Source organism: Carassius auratus, chromosome 22 (assembly GCF_003368295.1).
Source record: "Carassius auratus strain Wakin chromosome 22, ASM336829v1, whole genome shotgun sequence".
NCBI lineage: Eukaryota > Metazoa > Chordata > Actinopteri > Cypriniformes > Cyprinidae > Carassius > Carassius auratus.
The window spans coordinates 23846607-23864500 of record NC_039264.1 but is presented as its reverse complement, the minus strand read 5'-3'; the positions used below and the strand labels follow the sequence as shown (position 1 = coordinate 23864500).

General features: G+C 36.6%; 1 pseudogene; it reads right to left on the bottom strand.

Moving 5' to 3' along the window:
* LOC113040541 (neurocan core protein-like) overlaps positions 1-17894 on the bottom strand; it is a 75996-nt pseudogene that overhangs the window by 28555 nt on the left and 29547 nt on the right.

The window sequence follows — 17894 nt, the reverse complement described above, 5'->3', positions numbered from 1 at the left end:
AAGCAGTGCCGATGTTTACTCTTGATTTGTGTTTCCGAGCGCGGTTGTTTCCCTGTAGCGGGTGACGCTCTCTTCCCTTAACTGAAATGAACTAGTGGGCTGTACTTTCCACATGATTGACATCAGGTTCAAGTACACGCCCACAAGCCGTGCGAGTTATTAGTGTATTGTAGGTTGGCTGGTGATTATGTTGCCCGCATACCGCCTCCCATGGCCGAAACTGGTATTACGACACCTGTCGGGCCGGGGCTAGTAATGCTAATGCTAATTAAGGTTGATATCTCTGCAGCACTATAACTTGACATTTTTTTAATGACATCATCGCCCTTATTTCTTCTCATTCTTTTGATGCGTGTAGGTCATGTTATGGATATTTTTACCTCAATTTTTGCATATGGCACCTTTAAATATATTTATCCATGTTATAAATTATATAAATATATACATGTAACTACATATCATATTTTCAAATCCATCCATCCTATCATCCATGCATCCGTCCATCCCTTTATCACTTCATCCCTTCATTCATCCACCCATCCCTTCTTTCATCAAACCATCTCTTCATTTATCCATCCCTCCATCCCATCATTCCTTTATTCATCCCTTTATCCTTTCATTCATCATCCATCCATCCATTCATTCATCCTTTCACCCCTTCATTCATTCATCCATTCATTTTTCAATCTCTTCCTCCTTTCATTCATCCATCCATCCATCCATCTATCCATCCATTTATCCATCCATCCCTTCATTCTTTTATTCATTTATCCATACATCGCTTCATCCAGACATCCCTTTCTCCATTCATTCATCCATCCATCCATTCCTTCATTCTTTCATTCATTCATCCATACATTGCTTCATCCAGCCATCCCTTTCTCCATTCATTCATCCATCCATCCATCTCTTCATTCTTTCATTCATTAATTCATCGCTTCATCCAGCCATCCCTTTCTCCATTCATTCATCCATCCATCCCTTCTTTCAATTATCCAATCATATCTTCAATCTTCCATTCATCCATCCCATCATTCCTTCATTCATCCCTACATTCATTCATCCATCCCATTATCCATCCATCCATTCATTCATTCATTCATTCATTCATTCATTCATCCATTCATCCATTCATCCCCTTATATCATGATATATATCAAAATAAGGGGGAAATTTGCATAACCAACTACAAAAACTTAAAAAGACTAAAACTAAAACTGAATTAAAATTAAAATGACAAAAATGACAAATGCAGACAAAAACAACTGAAACAAACTCAACAGCTAAAATAAGATAGATTAAAAAATGCAGCTTATTCCAGATCAGGAACTTGTCCCACCTCCATAATATATGTTATTCCATATATTTCATAATTTGCATGTAGGAGCAAATCTGTGTTATTTTGTTACCTTTCTCACAGGTTGCTCCACCATAGCTGGGCAGACACAGGCATACGAAAGAGTTGACCTCATCAATGCAGGTGCCTCCATTCTGACATGGATTGGACTGACAATCATCAATATCTGTGAGAACAAACAGAGACAGAGAGATCATCAAATTCAGAAACAACGGTTTAGCTTCATTTTACCTTTTCATTAGAGCTGAGAAAGTACCGCAGGTGCTATAAAATGGCACGCCAGAAAGTTGCGATTTTGTTCTCATTATTTTTCGATTTTCAAACTAACATTTGTCCTAACATTGCTATATTTCCAATTTTTTTTTATATTTCCAATGTCTTGCTGGCGTTTCTGAAATGAACCACAATACTAGGACTGAAATCACTATAATAATGAGTTGGACCCTTTTTACAAACACGTTTGTGCAAAAAAGAATTCAGACCAGCAGTGAATACCCAATCTCTGTGTTCACAGGGAGGAATTAGTCAACCGCTTGTGTTGAAAACGTATTTGCTGAACCTTTCTTCAAGAGGTTATTTCAAGAACTGACCATACAGCTACAGTTGAACCTTTCTCTCTCTCTCTCTATTATTTCTCTCATGATTTCTGTCATGATCAAATGTTTTGGTATGTTGTTTTTTATTTTAACGAACAATGATTTGTATTAGACGCTATATAAAAAAAAGCACATTTGTATGAACATCACTGGCATATGTTCAGATATTTCAGCATGACAGCTGTGATGGTAAACTTGACATTGCGTAATGTCATTTTGCACGTAAATGTGCAATAAAAGTTAAGTGTGAAAAAGCAGCGTGCAAAATACATAATGACTTGGGCATCAGCTTTTTATTAGAAGTCTCTGGTCTCCGATCTGTTGAGGTTCATCTTGTGCAACTGAAATAGTTTCTGGTGGCCCTAAGCCAAATGTCATGTACTGTATCTTGTAGATCATAAAAACACTAGTTTTGCGTTATATATTTCTGATCTAAAGTGCAACATAAATAACTACACTATTTATGTTTGTTGTGATTTTTCCTGTGACTACGATCTTAATCCTGATTCCCGATGCTATGTTTACCAACATAAATGCAATTTCTGTAGCCCAAGGTAAAAATAACATATTTACTGCTCTCTTTGTGGTAACTAAAACATAGAAAAACATTTAAATTTTATTCAACTATTTATTTATTATGCAATAAATACTAACATATACATTTACAAACATTTAAAAACAACATATTATATACATTAGAACAAATAAAGAATAATATCTAAATAACTAAACAAAATAATAATTGACTAAAACAAAAATAAATACATAAATGGACATGAAATGCCGTTTTGAGTTATAATATATAATTTATACAGTATATATATTTATTACAGTATTTTTGTATAAATATCATTAAATATATAAAATATACTAAAGATACTTAAACAAACAAAAGAAAAAATAATAAAGTTGTAAAGCTTTTGGTATCTAAGCATATGTTTTAAATAAATACATAAACACAACAATAGAAATATTATTATTATGTGATATATAAAATATAAAAATATTAAGTAAATACTTCATAATAACTAAAACAAAAAATAAATAAATACATAAATGGAGAAGAACTTAGTTTTGCGATATAATATGGCATTAATGAATGCAATTTTACATATTTATTACAGTTTTTATATAAATATAATTAAATATTTAAAATATAGAAAATATAGAAAAAAAACAAGTAAATAAAGCTGTAAAGTTTGTTGTTATAGAAACAAAATATTAAATTCAATATTTAAGCACACATTTTAAATAAAAATATAAATAAGAATCAATATAATATTAATATATAACATCTGAGAATAAAACATTTATATATTATTATATTTTGTTGTATAATATATAAAACCTATTAAAAATGCTTAAATAAATCAACTTTACTATTAGAAACGTAATATTAAAATGTACTGTGGTTCCTAAAATGTAGAAAACCTTGAAGAAATACAAAGATTACATTTTTGAGCCAGTTTTAAATAAATAATATATAAGTTTTTAAGACCCTCTAGCATTAAGCAGAAGAACTGTTAAGGCTTTTTAGCTCTAAAACTATTTCCATTGTAAAAGCCTCTCAGACTCTTATCCTTCCACACATAAATTAGACCTGGGTCAGTGGGGTGCATGCATGGACACACATACTCTTTATCCAATAGTCCACCTGCCTGCAACCATTTCTTCTCCTCATCCCGAGCTTGAGGGCAAAATCAATTAAGACACAGCTGGCAAACGAGAGCTTCTAGCCTACAAACCATCAGAGTGTATCTCCTAGGCTCCAGAGAGGGCGAAGGCAGAGGGCGGCTGGATCATCTCCACTTTGCCTGGAGTATAAAACACCCATGGCTGGATTAATGAGGTTTTAGATGCAGAGGAAACATGCTGGGATGAAAGCTGAGCTTCACTGTATCAAACAGAACTGTCATAGATTCAAAGCGTCAGCGGACTTCAAGCAGGGAAAGCGTTGGCATGTCTAGACGCCCAATCCCAAAAATCACTTCTCTCATTAATACACCCAAACAATGTACACCTTCACAGTAGACTGCAGGAGTCAACTATTTTATAAGCCAATTATTTAAGTGAATCAAAACAATACAGTGCAACCGATGTATTTTAATTCTCGATTCGAGCGGTTCTTGTCAGTGAACTAAAAATAAACAGCTAGAATAGTGCAACTGATTTCCTAAACAAATGACTCTTACAAGCCAGTTTCTAAGTGAATCAAAAGCATTCAGCATACGACCTGTCTTATTCTTGAATTAATAAACCTTATGAGCCAGTTCAAAAAACAAAGCATTCAGCATACGACCTGTCTTATTCTTGAATAATAAACCTTATGAGCCAGTTCATTTCAGTGAATCAAGAATAACAGCACAACCAGTGTAATTTAATTGTACATTTAAGTACACAGCACACCTGTCTTGATTCCTGAATGACTGACTCTTATGAGCGGTTCTTTTTAGTGAATCCAATAAAACAGCTTGACCAGTGTAATTCAGTTCCCACACAATGAACCAGCTGGAGTGACATCAAAATCACAGCACAACCAGTGTAGTCTGATTCCTGAATGAATTATCCTTATGAGTGTTCCTTTTTAGTTAATCAAACATAAACAGCACCACCAATGTGACTCGATTCCCAAACAAATGACTCTTATGAACCAGTTTGAGTGAATCAAAAACACAGCGCAACCAGTGTAGCCCACCTCTTGAATGAATGATTCACATGAACAGTTCTTTTGAGTGAACCAAACACACTTAAAATCAGCAAATGAAAACATTTTTGGTGATTCCAAAAATGAATCTTAAAAAATTAATGATTTAAATCAAAAGGAATTATTAGTACTTTTGCAATCTTCGTTTAAATTTAAACTACTAAAAGAATCATTATTGGAACTTTTAAACAACCAGAATCAAGGAATCAGAATTCACATCCCACTCATTTGCTAATTATATCAATGCAATAATTGCTCACCTAAAATGCTCACAATCGGCGTGCAAATTGATAACCCTGGTTCGAAGTAAATTACCCGCGTCCGAAATGAACTACAGATGTTACAGTAAACTGAGTAAACACACTGAGATGCGCACACTACATGCTTCATGCTCGACTGGCTCCTCCAGACACACTTACCGACTGGGCATCCCTCCTTTCCTCTGGAGACCAATAGTATTTTGGCAGCAGCCTTAGTAAAACAAGTGTCCTGAGAGCTGGCTGGACAGGAAGAGAGGCCACAAGAGACAAACAGGGCCAGTATTTTGTGCTGAAAACACTGTACAATACAGCTGAGGGCAGCCTTAGTCAGTCAACCCTGTCCATTTTGACATTGGCTTTTGAGCGTTTTCTGCAGCTTCCCAGAGCCGCAGGGAAGATGCTTAGTTGGGTGTTGACCAGATTTATGTGTTCAATTCCAGCGGCTGCTGGGGCATTTGTAAATGACGTGCCAAATAAAATGTAAACGGTCCTCCCTTCCTTTATAAATGAGGACTCAAATGCAATCAACTATTTCACGCCCAAATAATCCACCCAGTGCTTTTTCATGGGATCTGAATCTAATAACGCTCAGAGGAGAGAAAGATCAATACCACAGAGCAAGGACTCTCTTCCACAACTTCCCTCGGATGACATTTCATCACGCCGCGCTTCTGGCTTCAAATAACACTGATTGAAGATGTGAACGGATCTGACAGTGGCCGATTTGCAATGCGTCAGCTGTCCGGGACGCAGCACCCTCCTGTGCTCGGGTTGTCTGCACCTCCAAGCCTTCGCTCGAAGATGTTAAAGTGAATTTCTTCCATCTTGTCTGGGTATACAGTCATTGAACTGTTGGCTCGGCTGCTTTAAGCCAACTCAGAAAGTACAGAATGGGAGGAGACGACTCTAAAATGGCTTGAAAACAGTATTTCAATGTATCAGCATGTTCTACAAATGTTTCTAGAATTCATTTCACACTTTTCTGTTTGAAACACGTTATATAACTAACCACCTAAAACGGTTTCATCAGCACTTAATGTGGCCTCTATATAAATTAAGCTCACCATAGATTAGACATTATGTACAGTACAGACCAAAGGTTTGGACACACCTTCTCATTCAAAGAGTTTTCTTTATTTTCATGACTATGAAAATTGTAGAATCACACTGAAGGCATCAAGGGCTATTTGACCAAGAAGGAGAGTGATGGGTTGCTGCGTCAGATGACCTGGCCTCCACAGTCACCGGACCTGAACCCAATCGAGATGGTTTAGGGGTGAGCTGAACCACAGACTGAAGGCAAAAGGGCCAACAAGTGCTAAGCATCTCTCGGGGAACTCCTTCAAGACTGTTGGTAGACCATTTCAGGTGACTACCTCTTGAAGCTCATCAAGAGAACGCCAAGAGTGTGCAAAGCAGTAATCAAAGCAAAAGGTGGCTACTTTGAAGAACCTACAATATGACATATTTTCAGTTGTTTCACACTTTTTTGTTATGTATATAAGTCCATATATAATTCCACATGTGTTAATTCATAGTTTTGATGCCTTCAGAGTGAATCTACAATTTTCATAGTCATGAAAATAAAGAAAACTCTTTGAATGAGAAGGTGTGTCCAAACTTTTGGTCTGTACTGTATATGTATTAGATAGAATAGAATAGAACCACAGAACGATAGATAGATAGATAGATTGATAGATAGATAACTTCTCTGCCGTTTTCTGTAATTCCCTTGAAGATGAGGAATTTAGGAGAGCCCTGAAGATGTATGACAATGACAAGACAACCCTGACATTTCCTCAAAGGATTACAATCGCTGCAGTCGTCGGCAGTGAGATTCCATACGAGTGCATGAAATTCCAAGCTCTCCGAGACATTATTTTATTACTGTTTAACATTTGAATGATAAATTACACTCTTTCAGAGAGGCGTTTGTCCTGTTTCTGTTGATTGTCTTCATGGTAATTGCTTTGGCTGTGCGAGAATGGCTTTTTCAGCGCGGGGAGCTTTATGGAGCGCGCCCAGGAGTGGGATAATCAGCAAAATGGGAGCAGTTGATGAGCAAACAAAAATGAAACAATAATATATAAGCGTAAAAGGACGCAGCACTGCCAAGCCCTGGTAATCTTTTCCTCAAGTTGCTATTACTGAGGCGGCGGTCTGCAATAACACGCTTGCAGGAACAAAACACTCCTTCCTGAACACTGATGAAACAGAGTCGTCACTTTCCTAATAACGCCGACGTGATGGCTCCTGCAGATTGTCAGGTTTTCAGCAGAGTTTCATTTCGTTTCATCATAACTTTGGGTTTGCGTCAGGTTCGGGATTGTGTTTGCGAAAAAAATGAATAAATACATCTAAATTAAGTAATCATAAAAGTGAAAAGTGATTAAATATTTTGGACAATTGTTACCGTATTTGATTGAAGGATATATAAATAAATAATTGTTATTGAACCTGTTAACTGTCACCCCGTCCCGAATACGGGACGCCTACGTTGACTATACTATATTACAATCAAATCGAATCTAATCTTGACAAACTATATATCGTTGGAAAGGTCTAAGACTCCCAAATATATATTTTACCAATATTTTTTGTTAAAAATTATGTAGGAAAAGTAATAGATTAATTTATGACAAGAGTGCACCCTCAGAAATCTACATTACAAAAGGAGTTTTGACCTTTGTTTAAAAATAAGACTTCCTCGTTGCCTTTTTCTCTATCACATTTTAGAAATCATCAGAAGTTATATATCACTTGAAAACATAAAATCTCAAAATTCATCCTTTAAACCCATTTTAAAATCAGACATTGCATTACCATGTAAATGGCACATCAAAATCATGTTACAAAATGTTTTCAGTCATGAATTATACAAATTTAGGTTTGTATCATGCACATTCAAGTCTATCTTCAAAAACGTGAGTGACAGTTAAGGGGTTTTAATAAATGAATAAGACGGATTGAAGGGAAGGATTGCAATGCAATAATGTCAACACAATGGGAGCCGAGAGGTATAAATGACGACCGGCATTCACATGCATCAATAGCACTCGGACATTTCTTCATTTAAAGGATCCCAGACCGCTGACAGCGACTGCCACGCCAAAAGATTGATACATTCAGTATCTCAAACCACATGGGTGTGCTTCAACAAATAGAAGCCATTCAGTTATTGATAGTTTTGAGACAAACATAGATGTCCATACTGCCCTACAAAGCAAAAAGGCAGTAACTGCATTTTTGGTCAAAAATTAGTTATTGTCATTTTCATGACATTCAAGGCATCCTTTGTTATTTGACAAAACATCTTATCTGAAATGTGTGTCGTTTTGGAGAAAAATGGTAGTCGTTTGTACAGTAACTACTTAGACTGGATGACAGGATCACTTTTAAGTCATTTTTCTCAGTTCTGCACTCTGCGTAGTTACTGCCTTTTGCTTTGTAGGGCAGAGAAGACAAGTAAGGTTTACTGTTGTTATAAAAGTTGATTAAGGTTAAAAGCACCAGACTGTAGTCAAATGTGCTCTGAAACATCTAGGTGCAAAGTCATGAAACAGTTGAACATTTCGGCGCAAAAACTGCATCCTATTAACATAACACCTAAAATACAAGCCTCGAAATAAAGTTCACAGTATATATGGATGGATGGATTGATAGATAGATCGATAGATAGATCGATAGAAATATAGATAGATAGATAGATAGATAGATAGATAGATAGATAGATAGATCATGTCTAAACAGGTCAAAGTATTTTCAGTCCTATTAACGGTTTTAGACAATTCTTCCAAGTGTACTTCCAAATCAAATTGAGGTTTGGAGGAAAGGAGCTGGATGATTTATTGTGATGGTCTGGTGGAGTTTAAAGTGTTGGGGTTTTGGCTGGGGGCAGCATCTCAGCGAGCCGAAGTCAGGCACTGTCCAAGCCACTGCTGACGGCTAGTGCAAGATCTCGGGGAGCGTTGCAGAAGCTAATGAGCAGAGGTGTCACAACATTTCAGACTGTTGCTCCTCAGATCTGACTGCGCCTCTGTTCTCTCTCTGGTGTGGGGAGGTCAAACTTGCTCTCAAAGCTGTCTTCAAACACAGAACGAGAGAGTGGGGGGAGAGGAAGGAACAGAGAAACGCAAGAGGGAGGGAGTGAGATGCAGTGATGAAGATTTCCCCCCGACTAGATCAGATTCTCTAGATGGCCTGAGGGGTGACGTAGCCGAGGATAGATGTTGTCAACCCCTCTAACCCTGGCTGTGATGCAGTCCACACAGTTTGGGGGATCATGTGGGAATGAGGAGATCTGGTATATTTCTCCAGGTAGGGAATCTTCACAACACACAATGAAAACCCAACAAAGCTTTAATCAATGTGTGAGATCAGATCTTGATGTCTGAAAATGCCTTGAGAATAGGATCAAGGAAGTCATGTAGCACAAATGTTCTCAATCCTGCTCCCGGGGGTCCCGCAGCGCTGCACATATTGCCTAACTGTCTTATCTAACACTCGCTTCAGCTGGCCAATAGAGTGCTCCGAGGTCACATGACTTTTACATGTTAATCACACACACGCAAACTCAGCTGACTCTGATGCAATTATACATTAGCATGTTGCTAAACTAAAAGCGTTATACAGTTATAGACAGACAGTTACAGATAGATGGATAGACAGACATATGGATAGACAGACAGTTAAACAGAAGACAGAGAGACAGACAGTTAGACAGGGGACCAGACAGACAGATGGACAATTAGGTAGACAGATAGGTAGAATTGATGGACAGACGGATAGACTGATAATTGGATAGATGAGTAGACAGCAGGGTTGTGAATCTTTAGGTAGACAGCGATTTAATTGGATTGGATTCAATTCACAGGTTTTCGATTCGATTCAAGAAAGTTTTTAATTCAAGAAAGTTTTTAATTCAAGTAAGTTTTAATTCAGAACAATTCAATTCGGTTTGATTAAGGATTCGATTCTGCATTCTTTAAATGCATTCACATGATTATCGAAATGCCCTTCCCCTAAATTCTTTAAATGCTTAGTCATGGGGCAAATTATACAGCAGCCTTTACTACATTTTACATTTAGCAGACGCTTTTATCCAAAGCGACTTACAGTGCATTCAGGCTAACATTTTTTACCTAACAGTGCTCCCTGGGAATCGAACCCACAACCTTGCGCTGCTAACACAATGCTCTACCAAATGAGCCACAGGAACACTTTACGGTTAGAGAACTGTAGGTTATAGAAAAAAAACACTTTGTGCATTGTTAGATGATAGTTTAAAGGGGTGGTTGAGTGGGGTTTTTTGAGGCTTAATTGTGTTAATGGTATGCAGTCTAACATGTGCATTTTCTTTTTTTAAACGATAGGGACAGGATTGAGAACCAATGCTTTAGAAGATTGGTTTTGAAACTTGTGAATCCATAAGAAGACAGAATCATGATTCATGAATGCACAGATTTTTATGTGCACCCCTAGTTTTCTCTTCCTCTCCTCCTAAAGCAGCAGAACATGGCCTTGTCCCCTTTTTTGTGTGTTTCCGGGGGCGGGGTTTATCTGGGTTTGTGACGTAGCGGTCTCGGGAAGAAGCTCATTGTAGTCCCTTACCAGCTGTTTTTGTTCCCATTAAGATGACATTATTTTAATTCATGATTAAAAAATCCATGTTTAAAGATCGATGCATTGTATGGTCGGGGTTTGTAATCGATACATCAAAGTTAATGAGTGAATTGTTACACCCCTAGTAGACAGACAGAAGATAAACAGACAGATGGATAGACAGACAGATGGATAGAAAGGTAGACAGACAGAAGATAGACAGACAGATGGATAGAAAGACAGACAGATGGATAGAAGGACAGGTAGACAGACAGATTGATGGATGGATGAAAAGACAGACAGACACACAAACAGACAGACAGCTAATCACTATGCAGTGAATCTTAGCAGTCCTTTAGCAATAGCATTAGCATCTCTGTTCTTCTGCATGGACATCTGTGATAAGTGTTTGTGATTTAACACAGAGCGGTGTCAAAGCTCAAAGCACTGGCACACATTCACCTGATAGCCGTCCCGGTGAAGCTGAGATAAGAGTAACCCCCCCCCCCATAATTCATTTCCAGAACTCATTCCCAGGACAACACGTCCATCCACCTGCCACAGCGATAAGAGGCTCCAACACCCAGACACTGACTTCACAGGAAATCAATTTGTCCCCAAATGTACAGTAAATGACTGGGCTTTACAAATTCTGTTCCCATCCTACTGCGGAGGAGCGGCACACGGACGATGACTGACATCGCTGAATCAGCATCCAATCACAGGCCAGCACACATCATTTCATTCCCTCATCAGCCAAGTGCACACTACACTACAACACTCACGCTCATCTCTCGGGCCTGTGCACATATAAAGACTGTTGCATTTTTTCTTGTTTTGGTATATTTTATTCTACCTCTCCATCTTCGTTTGTATCCTGTCTTCTTAACTGTCTTGTCTAATAATTAAAGGCAAGTGATTTACACTGCATTGGCTGGAATGTCATATTCACAGCTTACTAGATTACTTAATGCACTGTTGGTTATATCGTTTACTTTTGCTGCTATAAGGCCTATAAAACTAGGTTGGCATCTAAAAAATATTTGCACAAGTATAATAAAAGTATAAAATGTTTGCAGATTTACTGTATCACATTTTTTGTTTTGTTTTTAATTCATAGTTCATATTCTATTTGCATCAATCATATAATTCATATTTTAGCTAATTTTAGTGTTTAATGTCCAGTGTAGTTATTTTTGTAAAAAAAATTGCTGTTCTGCAATGTTGTTTGCAGTGTTTACTTTCTTTTTTATGTGTTTAACAAATTCTTTACTTGTGAAAAAAGTAATATAATAGGACTACAGAATAAAATAAAGTTTTGATATTTAGAGTATAATTTATTATAATATTTTGTATGAAGTAGGCTATATTATGTATATCAAGGTTATTTTTATTTTTACGATTTAAAAAAAATCTTTTTCACATTTTATTTCAATAGGTTGGATTTTTTAAAATAATTTATACACAATAAATAATAATTTTAAAATGCTATGTGCTGTTGGTTGGGTTTTTAATTTTTTAATTCCTTTTTTTAACTATTTATTTATTTGTGAAAAAATTACTGTAACAGAATAATACATGTTGTTCTGCATTGCTGGCCGCAGTCTTGAATTTATAAAAAAAATAAAAATATGTATTTGTGAAAAAACAGAATAAAGTAAATTTTTAAAGAATAACTGGTATTATATTTTTTTTATTATATTTTTTATAATTGAACATAAATTGTTTACAGTTTAAGGTTGCCATATTTTAGATTTATTTTATTTAATTTTTTCATTAAAGGTCAACATATTTCTTTAAAAAAGGATTTTAAAATTAATTGCTTTGTTTTTTATTACACACAAATAATAACTATATATATAATATATATAATATTTACTAAGTAAAAATAACTGTACTCTAGATATTGATGTGAGCCCCAATAAAGCATAGAGCTCCAGCAGTTATAATCCCCAAATATCGATTTATTATCTGACTAGTTGAAAAATGACTTGAAAAATTAAAGGGATGACCAGTTTCAGTATGGCAATGTAAAAGTTTGGCTTTAGCTGCTGTAAACTGTAGTAATGTGGCAGTCCATGACTTTATGGACAGCAGGTGTATACAACTCCTGTGATCGCCTGCTGAGCCAAACTCATAAAAGCTTGTTAATCTCCAAATCTGTGTTTTCTTTTGCTCCGCCCCCTGCTGTCACGTTGGGCCGCCAACCAGGCCGCCCTCTACCTGTTTTTGCCAACATTAGTCTGACGGAGCAGATGGACCTGAGGTTGTTTGTGCGTGCCGGTCCTTTCCGACAGCCCCAGGGTGCAGGAGACACACACACCATTGTCAGCAAATGAAGAATGATTGTCAATGATTTGTTGATCACTTCTCCATGCAGGATGGAATGTGCCAAGGGATGATTTAATGAGCCACTGGAGGCAGGCGGGGCGATCATCCCGTGTAAAGAGCAGCCGTGCACAGGGGGGTTGTCTTGCCCACATAGAAATCAATCAAGAGGCACACAGATTTGCGAGATGGTGCAGTGGGCTGGGGTTTTCTCTCGGGAAATGTCCCAGAAGAAACTTGCTCTCTAGGGTTGTAGGGCAAAAATATGGATAGAGCAAACTTCATTCATGTTTTACATGCAATTACGTAGCCTGATATGATGCAACAGAGGGCTGCTAAAAGGATTATTTTGGTTTTGCATGTAATAAAAAATAAGTATTATAAATTACATAAATCTGTCAATTTTAATATTTTATAATAACACATCAAATTACATTTGACAAATATAAATGTAACATACTCCCATCAGCAACCCTTTGCTACATTTCAGGTAGACATCGTAATTATATTTGAAAAATTGTTTTAACACATCTGTCCATCCATTAGAAAATGAAGAAATCAAAAGGAAAAAAATATATTGTTAAATTAAAAGTAATTGCAACTTCGTAATATCCACAATTCTGTGTTCAGACATTAATTCACAGTTTTGAGAAAATAAGACAGTATTGTGCTAATAAAATGTATAAGTAATTATTGAATTTCAAATATTATTGTAAAAATTCATTAAAATTACATTTGCATGTATTCATTACAATTAATGAAAAAGGTAACAATTATAATAACATATTAACCATCAGCAACCCTTTTTGTTTTTTTGTTAAAACTATAATGCTATTAATAAAATGTGCTATTAATAGCAATAATGCCTGTGTGTTTGCAATATGAGTAGAGGGACCAAACAAAGCCATGGAGGAAATGCATGCGAGGTTAAGGGTGGAGAAAATATATGGTAGTCTGGTGGAGGCAAATGCAATGTATTACTGGAGAAAAAGGCTTGGGGGTCCGAAAGGGCTGCTTTCACTCCATTTTGGAAGTGCATTGCAATTTTCATACAGCTTTTCTGGCAAATAACAACAGGCCAGAGGGGACAGGGTTCAAGGGAGCAGCACTGAAAAAGAGAATGGAGGAGTAAAGTGAAAAAGAGAGATGGAAAATGTGAGATGGTATATACAGTGTGTGTGTGTGTGTGTATATATATATATAGTATTTAATACTTTATGGTAGTAGAGTATTAAAATATGTGAAACACTTTTTAGTATGGGTGTATTATAAGGACCAGGTGAAACTCCAGATCCATCCAATGAAAACGTGAACCTTTCAAGGATATTATTGGATGAGATTAAATTGCTTCTCAGACTAAACATATCGACTGCTTGCAACAAAGTGAATGAGTATTGAATCATACGGGTGTGCTTCGGTCTGACTGCATTACGTGTGCACTGTAAAACTGTATCTGCGCTGTTCAGCTTGGACAGAAACATCATCTACTTTCCCTGAAGGCTGAATAAATATAACGGCCGGCATTTATATTTGACTTTTCAATTGTTTTATTGCACTGCACAAGCTCCCAATCCCCATTTGCAGCAGTTGTGACCCATTGACTCGTTGAGTATCCTCCACACTCATTTGTTGATCTGAGCTTGGCTTATTTGATGGACCTTTCACTCTGGAATGTAGAAACTAGAATAGAGAGATACCATTATCCACCATCATCACCATAATCTTTATTTTTACTGAGAGAATCATATCTAAATAATGCTGCGAATCACAACACTATGTAAATGGCACATTTAAATCATATTTACATTATACAGCTCAGTAACCCACATTCTTGTATGGAATAGTTTTGGAGGGAATCCCGCCACAATGGCGCATCAAAAAATACTATTGTCATTTTATCTTTGCAAATATCCATTTTTACAAACTGAGGGATGAATCAACGTTGTTGTTTATGGTAATTGACTGCATTTAGTCAACAAAAGTGTCCTTAAAACATTCATTTGAAGGCAAAACTGTAGGACTGTCAATGCATTTCTGTCCAGTCTAAGTTCAGAATACGATAGCAAACTCCTTTAACTCACAATATATGTCCAGAAATAGAATGCTTGCGAACAGTTACAGATAGCAATCCAAACCCGTCAAGGTATCTCTGCACCATTTTGTGTCTCAAATGAATGTGTAAACTCTTCAAGCGTTCCTTAAATGATTAAACCCCACTAAACTCAGGATGCGTCTCAATCCAGTCCATGTATCTCCTGGAGCGGGAGTCCCGTGGAAATTGATGGACGGCCTCGTCTGGCTGTTGTTGGCATTTGGTGCGTCTAAAGAAACTGATCTTGTCCCTGCCGCGAGCCTCTTTGCTCTTTCTCATAAATGTTTCAATTGCCCGGCAGATGCGCGGTCAATAAATTATGCAAGGATCCTAAACGCCTCTTCCCAAATTGCTGAGCACAACCTGAGTCCCAAAGGACGGCGTCCAAGGATGTCATGTTGCAGTCTCATGTACCAACAGTAGGCCTAAGTCCAAAAGAGGCCACTGTTAAGTCTCTATGATATTATGGTTTGTAGATATGGCTTAGAGTTCCTTGCACAATATAAGTCTATGGAATCTGTGCCTCCACCAATTGTTACGCTGTCCAAACCTTTTTAAAACGACATCTTTCCTCAATAAACCACCCAATCTGAGGTCCAATATTATTCATGTTTGCAGCACAGCAGGGCAAGGCTAGTCCTAGCACACAGCGGTAATGAATATGAATACAAAAAAAGGAAATCAAAGAACACTTTCCGTACATAATTCCTCCTCCTTTCATAAGACAACACATTGACTGCAGAGATCAAGTGTTAGGTTAGTACAAAATGTGGTCAAGGTTTTGCAGTAATATGCAATTAACCTTTTGCCTTTTGCTGTAATTAATATTACACACACCGCTAATGTAGAATGCTCCACAGGAAAAGCCAATTGCTAAATCACCTAAAGGAACTTTCGACGTCCAAGAGCGTCGCAATTACATAAACATAATTTGTTTTCTTCCGAATGCCATTTGTGTCAAAAATCTGAAATGAACCCCCCAAGACTGTGCAGAATGGTATAAAATAAGTCAAATCTATAGATGGGTTACTAGTGTACATGCAGCTTAGCATCATACTGTTATGCTTACTAGCACAAGTGTTAGCCACAGATTGACTGCTTGTTGTAGTTTAGCATAATTCACATATTGACTGTGCAGTTGGCTTGTGAAAAGATTGATAATGAGACCCGGGATAATGCAGCTTTGCTAACCTTTGACCTTTCCACCATAACACACCTTGGACCTTTGACACCCACTTCGACGCCTCTCCGTGATGACACCTTATTATAGCATCAGCTGTCTTTTAACTTAGGAGCATAAAAGCAGTGCAAATTATTATTTATTTTTTTACAATTAAAAGGTAAAAGTTAAAATATAAAGAAAGATAAATGTATATGCACAGATTTTTTGCCAGCAAAAGTTACAAAGTGTTTGGTCAGATTTTGTCCTCATCCTTTCAGATTTTTCCACACTAAACTGGTAGTCAAAGACTGTAATTGTTGAAAGGAGGTAAGATAGTCTCAAATCCCACCCACTCTGTACATACATCGGTCAGACACTAGGTAGCGCTGTAATTATCACATTTAAACTTTCACTGATTTCTCTGGAACCGTACGAGCTACAATCAATTCCTTGAGACATCCTTTAAAACTGTTGGTCATTGACAGTTTTAAAACGTTACCGCCATTTGGATTTATATTTTATTTAAAAAAAAAATAGAAAAACATTTCAAACTCACCCTAGACCGTTTATGAACCTTGCACATAATTTGATGCGTTTCATCTATAGACCATCATGGCTCATATTTATCAGAATAATTCTGATTCGTCATTTCATTTTGCATTGATTTATCATTTAGTTTCGACAACAACTTCATAAGTCCATGAATTTTTGGTTATCGGCCATTATGACCTATATTTTCTGAAAGCAATCTACTAAAATATCTACAAAACTTATTACCAATTATACGAGTTATGGATTGGTTTCTAGGTCCTTTTCTGCAAGTTCTATCATCTATGTGTCTTAAATCTTGAAAAAACCACTACTCCCATGTATGAGTAATAGTAATGGTACTAATAATAACATGTCCTCTTTTCATGATTCAGTCCAATTCAGAAGGATCAAACTTCCATTATTACTGAGAAATACACCACATTATGGATGTTACCTGCTTTCTGAAGACTGTCATTTCATGTTCTCTTCAAGTGATTACAGTTCTAGCTGCTCCATATGTATTATTCCTGTCTCTTTTCTACCGCTTTATCCCTCTCTCCTTTTTTCTCTCTCCACAGCATAGCCTTGCCCTCCTGTTCAGAGTGTGCTCTCATTTTCCCCAAACCTTTCCAACCTCCAGCCCAGCTCTCCTTTCACCTGTTCCTGTTCTTGTCTGACAGAGAAGAATGAGCTGTGTGCAGCCCTGTCAGTCAATGCAGCCATTTCCCGTACATGCCACCTCGCAGTTTGCTGTCAGCTCTCTCTACTTCTGTGAACCACCTGCAGAGCTACTCATATCCACTACACCAGGAGATCCCAGATTTTGCAGTCAGCTGAATACCCCACAGCCTAAAGGATTTACCTGTACCACTTTTTAAATATATATTATACAATTATTTTAAATAACATAACACAATAACACATTTGCATGTTTAACTGTAAAAAAATTGTCGGTTTATTATTTGATGAATTATTATTATTATTATTATTATTAATTGTTATTTCTTATACAAAAATAATTTACTAATAATATATTATTGATTTTATTACTAACAGCAACATAAACAACAAAAAAAATGCCACTATTACTAGTAGAAATATTCCTATAAAAAAACTGTAAAAGTGACAAAAAGAAAATAAATATAATAATTCTGATAATAGTAGAAAGCTAGTGTTAGTTTTTTTAAAGTATAGAATTAGAATAGAGAGTGCTAGAGTTAGAGGGTCAAATAAAGATGGAAGAGATGTGTGTTTTTAGCCAAT